Below are 8,082 nucleotides of genomic sequence, written 5' to 3' on the forward strand. Positions count from 1 at the left end.
ATGAAAAAATATTAATAAGAGAAAAAATGTAAAAATTATCGAATTGTAGGACAAAAGATTGAACGCATTATGATGTAACTATTCGCAAAAAAAAAAAAAAACAAATGTGGAAGAGTGTGATGAGTTGATAATTTCTTCAAAAGTTTAGTTATATCTGTCTAATGTAATGCAGTGGAGACACAGTTTGTTACGACATGGGTAGTCATCAGTTCGAATCCGCCTTAGCGTAAAAAATATTCTGTAGTCTCTCCCTTTGCCACCGTTATGGTTGCTCTACACTGATCTTCACCTAACCAACTCCTCTGGGAGAGAAGTCCTCATACGAGATAATTTTCTACTTAAAGAAGCAGGTGCAGGTACTACACTCCACTTTACCCTCTCAAGTGAAAAAGATATCGACAAAGACCTTTGACGGTCGTTTCGACGGAGAAAAAAAATAAAAATATTTGTTAAAAGATTGCCTCCACGTTTAATTTCACTGACAAAATTGAAAATGTTAACAGTTGTGACTGACTTGGAACTTCAAGCTGCAGATAATTGTATAAACTATTTTACAAGTAGTTAATTCCACACATTTAACCTACTTTTAATTACTTTATAGTCTACTATCACTAGATTCACTAGCTTATGTAAGTGTTTAATAAGTTTGGACCACCAAGCGAATATGTTAACGTCATTCTATTGAGTTTAAAAGTAATATAAAACAAATTCATTGTATATGTAATATTATGATTAAAAATATAATCTTATAATGTATTTTAATTTTTTTTAAATTAATTTTTTATAAGTAAATTAAATATACTCGTAGTTACGTATTATTTGTACTAATAATAAAGGCATTTTTTTTTTTTTAATTACGATACAAATTATGTATTGTTTAAGACAATTGTATTCCATAAATAAACCTGTGTTTTTATTTTGCAATACTTTATTAGTACCTAATCTAAACGTTTTACTTAACTCAATGTAACCGCCAAATTTTCTTCAGGTGATACTTGTTTTCTTATAAATATATTATTTATTAATATAAAAACAAATTAATGTTTAATCGTCTCTTATTAAATGCAATATGAAATTAAAAAAATCACGGTTTATTCTAAAAAGTCCTGTAAACTTAATTTCATATTTTTTCAGACAGCCTTTGATAAGTATTTTATGATAACATTCGGTACTCGCGTTCGGTGGTGGACCACAGTGTAAAGTTATGCCCACGGTCATGCGGTAAACTATGCACAACCAGTGCCGGATCAGGAGTTTCGGGGGGTGTAAATATCAATTAGTGGCACCTTTTATAAAAAAAAAAAAAAATATTTGTAAAAGTAATTTTTATTTTTTGTTTTCATGCATCACTTTTAATTATACGTTCAGACATTTTGATTTATACATTTATTATCAAACGCTGCCGAATGAAATACAACGAATAAATATAAAAAACCACGAAAACGTCAAAAAAAAAAAAAAAAAAGAAACAAAAAATTCAATTTTATATTTTGGTTCTAGAGATCACTTAGAGTTTGAGGCCCCGGTGCATGGCATCCTTTACACCCCGCTAACTCCATTAATGTGCAGAGCATAAGTTTGTCAATCATAATTAGGGCTCGGATGTTCATGACATTGTAAATTTTTCTATTAGTCCAATTTAATGCGGACCTGGATACAAAGTTGATTCATGTTCTACCAAATCAAATAATACTATTCCTTTTTTTTTTTTGCATATTTTTGCATATTTTATGGTTTTATATTTTAAATTCATATTCTCGAATTTTAATTCAGTTATTTATTAATTAATTCAAGAATATAAATGCATATTTCAATATATTTTCGAACTTTTCTAAAAACAATTTAAATGATTAATTTTAAATGATAAATTATCAAACCGTATAATTGTGTTTGTCCCAAATTTTTTTAATTCAAGTTTGATAAAATTAAAAAACCATTGTATCACAGTGTAAAGATTGCATTTTAAATTAGTATATAATATACTAAGAAAATATAAAATATAAAATTATCAACTAATAAAAATCAGTACATACAAATTGTTAATTTTTAATCTGTATTACTAAAGGTAAAAAAGTTTTATTATTTTTTTTTTTAGTCAAATGCATTTTCATGTTTTATCTACATATTCCAAATGCATATTTGTTTATTTTTTAGTGCATAAATGCGTACACATTACAGTCATTTCAAGCGCATAAGCGACCGAGTCCTAATTATGGTTGGCCGAAATATGGAATTTACTAATATTTGATGGACTTGTATTGTAGACTCATTGTGTTGACTTTGCACACGTATAGGCGATCCGACGAGTTTTGTCCACGTAACGTATCTGGAGTGCAAGGATTTTTCTCCCAATTATTCCGTTTTCTTCCGTACATCAATTTGATCCAGGACCCTAAAACAGTGTTATATTTTCGCTGGGCGAACGTGGTTTACCACTTAGTTGGCCACGGTAACCGGGACCGGAGGAGTATTACATTTTGCGGTAAGTCGGACTGACCGCGGGACTGTTCGACTACCTGGGACGAGGCCCGCGTCTAATGGGTTGATGTTACGTTATTATTATTACCGTGTCGTGTTTCCCGCGAGAAATCAATACGATAATATTTAGTATTATAATATTTGCACCGCGGTCGCCGCGCCACGAATACGACGACGTGTTTCTGCGAGCCACCAAAATTACTCGTCCACGTGGTTTTAGTGTGCCGAACGCCTTGAGTTGCAGCAGTAGCATTGAGCGCACCGGCGCACGAGCGCGTATGACAATACGCGAGTACCGTAAACAAATGATCGATATGAAAACAAAAACAATTGAAATTATAATAATTATAAATATTGCGAAAAAAAACCATTAACATCATTCGTTTTACTTGCGATTTCGTTTCGTCACCGATCCAATTACTAATCGTTTCGAAACACTACGTATCCGATACTTTTGTCTTATTCGATTTATCACTACCGACGAAGATAATGGTCGTATTATTTTCCTATCCCGTCACGGTTCACGGTTATTTACTGTTATAATATTTGGCTCGTAAGCGGTGCTCGCTGGAATAAATGATGTACATTGTTCAATCTAGTGCGTTTCACATTAAACGTTCGGCAGTACGGGTTTTTTTCGTTTATTTTTTCTTGTCATCGCGTATTGAATCATCGTCGACGACCGGCTTGAAATGTATTACGAATCATTTCAGCTGGATCTTCGTGAACGATCCGTCGTGTTCTATCGTTAATGAGATCTACGACGTCTGAATATCTTTACCGCAGTCTAACCATCGGTTATAATAAATTAATAGCGACTTAACTGTAATGGGCCGATCCAGTATGAATATTGCCGTCTGCAGCGTTGTACGGTTTAAAAAAGAAAACACTATTATACGGAAAAGACAAAAGACGTTTCCATCAATAATATGTCTATTGAATTTTAAAATTTTCTAATTCTTTCGAGTTATTGTTCGAAATAGGACAAATACCGTTTATTCGTTAAATCAATTTAGCTGTGTACAAAGAGGTTCATCGTGATATCCCAACGGTGATATCTCCGTAGAAATTAATTTTTTTGATTTCAGTACTGTTCAAATATAATCGGTTTACATTGAACACTTGTAGTCAAATTTATATTCTTATTCCTTGATGGACTGAGAAAAATAACTTTTCGCTGTCCGTCGCGTGCTTCGCGGTTCAAACATTTTGAATTTTTTAAACTTTTTTTTTTTTTGTAATCAAATCCCGAGGCTATTTAAATTCGTTCATTTTACTGATGATTTCATGCGTACGCGCGTTCGACTTCGGTTAAGCCCCATTGTTATCTGAAACGACAGGCAGGTTCTCTATGCAACCAACCAATAACAATTTTAACAAAATCTTAAGTCGAATAAAAAAAAAAACAAAACTGTTATTTTCCATTCATAAACGTAGGATTTTCATTGCTTAACAATTATTACGTGACAGAAGTTAATCGCTAGTTATACACCGTGTTTTCGTCCGGGCCTTTTTTAGGTAATCGTGGACGGACGCTTGCCCGCGTTCTACGCGTCTTTCCGATCGATTAAAACGTACACACGGTCTGTTATTATAGCAACTGCACAATGACGTTAATTTGAACAACGGACCGTATCGGTATTTATTCATGTTGATAAATCGTAACCATCGAAAACGCGGTGCGTTTCGTTCGGGAAATAGTCCTGTACAAACACGCATGTGGACGCTGAACAATAAAAATAATATATTTTTCGTACAGCGTTCAAATGAGCAGCGCCGCCGAGTTGTTTGCGACGTGTTAAATGGAATTGTTCAGACCAATTATTAACGATTTACCGTTTGAATGCTTAACATCGCGTCACGAATCAATTAGGTAATTGTTCGCAAATCTTGTTATAGCGTTAACAGTTTTCGTAGGTTTTCTCGTTTCGTCGAGGTTCGTCCGACTCGGCGTTTCCACATGCACGTAACACTAGTTGCCTAACCGTGTCCCCGTGTCTCGCGCTCTGAACTGGTCGAAAGAGTGTGCGAGTTGTTTTACTCCCAAGACTATTTCACCATACCAACAAGTCGACGTTTGTGGTAAAAGTGTTAACAAACACTCGCGTCGGCCGGTGTCCACTTGCAACATCGAATCGTTAGCCAAATCCGTCAGTGCCGAGACATCGATTTACTTGGTCGAGACTGTTCTTTTTCCGCAGGTCGTTTTTCACGAGCATTTGTATCCAAGAGTCGATTCGAGGGAAGAACATTTCTGTTGCGGTACAAACTACGATTGATTTCAATACATTCGATCAAATTTGAAATTGTTTAACTTTTACAATTGTGACGAAACGATTTCTGTACCATTCCAGTAATGAATAATTTTTCTAGATGTGAATGAGGATCGACGACAAACCATTCACATGCTATTTAAATCACGGTTCGATGATTATTATTATTATTTTTTTTTTTTATCATTTATTGCCTAATTCCGAAACGAGTCGATTAAATAAATCAAATTCTAAATTTTCCCGCCATCATCCATTTTTTTTCGAGTACCCACAAGGGTGCGCGCGTACCGCAGGGTAGGATATGCTGGAACAGAGGATAACTACATCTATATTGCATAACGCAGTGCTTCTCAAACCGAGAACCGCTACTCTTTAGGAGGCCGTGACTATAATACCGGAGGACCGTAACTATTTTCATTAGGCTTTAATATTTTATTTGTGTTTATACGTATATAAAGCTTAATATTATAATACAATTTTTTCAAAACCTATATTAAAAAACATTACTTCGACATACATGTTAATAGTTATACTGTGTAAAATAGTATGGGAATTTGAATTTATAATTAAGAAAAAATTATTTATTATTTTGATTAAAGGAGCCTTGACAGTTTTACAATAAATTTAGGGGGCCTCATGACAAAAAAGTTTGAGAAGCACTGCCATAACCGATCAGTATCAGTTCGCTACCTTACTCGTTGTCGTCCAAACGTGTCACGCTGTTTTTCCTCAAAACCGCCTGCACTCCGCTCGTCTATCTATTTCTAGTGATAATCATGGGTAGGCAATAACTTGTACACTTTTGAACCGGTTCATTTTCTCACGCGTCACGTCCCTGCCGGTGAGATAATTATCTATAACTCGTCCTCTTTCTTCGAGTAGTACACGTAACGGGAAAATTGCAATGTTGACCAAATCTATACTAACATAATAACAAACCTAATCCGTTGCCTTTGCAATCATTTTTCGATAAGCGTTAACACTTGGCAGCGTTTGTAATTTCGTTGCGCCCCGATGTTCATCGAGTTTTCGTCGTTCACTTCAAATCGGCGACAACGGTAACAGCGTAATTTTTTCGCTGTGCTACGATGCCCGAAACGAATGTTACGACCACAGTAAATTTCTCGGCAACTCGTCCACCCCTAGACGGGACAACGCGTTGTACAGCGTCAGTTCGACACCCCTATATTCCAGACGAACGCGGCAATCGGTATACAACCAAGTACCGTTCCGACTGGTTCGACAACGACCTAGTCGGACATCCTGCGCAGGTTAAGTTGAAGGTACCCGGTGCGCACGGCGAACGCGTTACCTTCTAACAGGTACGTGACGATTAGTGTCGAGTTAGTATGCACTTTGTCCGGACCGGCGCCACGCAGACATAGACGCAACTAGGTGGGCGCAATAGGATTTTTAGCAACCCTGAGCTCAAATGTAGTACTCCTGTTTTTTTTTTTTTAAGATCTTCATAATTTTTAATAGTTACAGTTAAATACCATTTAGTTTTATTTTCAGTAATTTCAGCTCCCTCGATAATTGAGCTCTAGTTGCATGCAGAGCACGTTTCGCCCGCCGCAAACGCTTTCGGCAACAGCACCCGCACGTCCTTGGGCCCAACCTCGTCGTCCGCAATCCGCACCAGTTTGGCCGCGTACTACCACGCGCGGTCGCCGTCCATCACCGTGTCGCGGTCCACGTTCGGGTGGTCGGCCACAACAGGTCGACCGGTCTTCTTTTTCTAGTCAAAACAATACCGGTCGTTATGGAATAGTTTGACGGTACGTATCATCTCGTCTGTGGAAACAATGCCGCACCGAATGGATGTCTATAGAAACGCTTCAACGCGCAGCCGAAAAATACTTGAAAAATTCAATTTTTCTACGATAATTTTACGATAAATCCGAAACCGTAGTTACTTGATCTTAATCGTCCAGTCATTCGAATAATTAGTACGAAAATATTTGAATCAAATAGAACATTTATAATAGTCTTATCCGTACAGTGTAACACTGCACTGTGTATAGAAAATATAATTTCGTTACGAATACAATCTAAATAAATAAAAACTAAATTTAACTGGTAAATGGATAGATTAACTTGGAAATTATATATTATTATATAAACATATATTTTTAAAAAAAATTCTAATTCTAAAAACACCGCCACAAGCTGTGATGTGTAATAGTTTTTACTTATCGTTAATATTTAATAAGCACGTTTTTAATTAATTTTATATAATCAAATGTTAATGTATGAACAATTTTATTTATTAATTCAATTTATACTGTCCACTTCTAGTCCCGGTCTCTAATTAGTATATTTAATTTCAATATGAATAAATGCGTATCGTAATTTCAAATATTAAATAAATAATAAGGACTTTATTGATGTTTTTGCTGTGAATATCGATGGTGTTTTGTTAAAAGGGCGTATACCACAGAAAATCGAAAAATTAGTTTTTGGTATTTAAATTTTCAGAAAAAATAGCCGTATAATCTATAAAAATGGTGATTACAAATATTGAGGATTATTCACTGTATATCAGTAATGAGAAATCCAAAAGCTCTAAAATAAAAAAAAATATTCATACAGAAAATGTTAAAATGGCGTTTGTCACAGGAACTAATGGTGATTTTCTCAAATATTTCTTGGATAATATACTTGAATTTCCGTGTTTTTTAAAATTTAAAATTGTTTTTTATTATTAAATATATTATTAAGTAACAGTTAACTAAACGGCAGTTGATCGATATTTGATAAAAGTTCGTTTCATTATTTAATTGATAATTTAAGTTATTATTATAATAATATAATATATATAATATTAATTTGGATATTTGGAACGAAAATCATACAAAATAATCACTGTTAATCATTATCAATAATACATTGCTTTTAAATAATAATTATGATACTACCGATTATGTAAATATTAATATAATATTATTTATTTATTGAAATGATATACGGGTTATGACCCAATTACATGAATTAAATTTAAATAGCATTCGAAAATATTATTATTATACTTGTATTTTGTTTAAGTTTTTAGATTTTAACATACTAAACTGGTAAATGGGAGTATAGGTACCACACGAGTAAACATTCGCTAAAGTAAAGGGCGCATACCACGGCTATTATTGGCTAGAACCTATTTGTGCCTCAGAGTAGTACATTTGCAGGGATGTGGATAGATGCGCCTGAAAGATAAGGTACTACCTGCCGATTTATAGCCCATATGCGCTCATTTCACTTACAACGTTGTCATTGTGATTCATATTATAGATTATTTTTATCTTGATAAATACTTAAATTAAGTAGATTAGTATAT

Source organism: Sipha flava, unplaced genomic scaffold (genome assembly GCF_003268045.1).
Source record: "Sipha flava isolate LNK unplaced genomic scaffold, YSA_version1 80_pilon_pilon, whole genome shotgun sequence".
In the NCBI taxonomy this organism is placed as follows: Eukaryota; Metazoa; Arthropoda; class Insecta; order Hemiptera; family Aphididae; genus Sipha; species Sipha flava.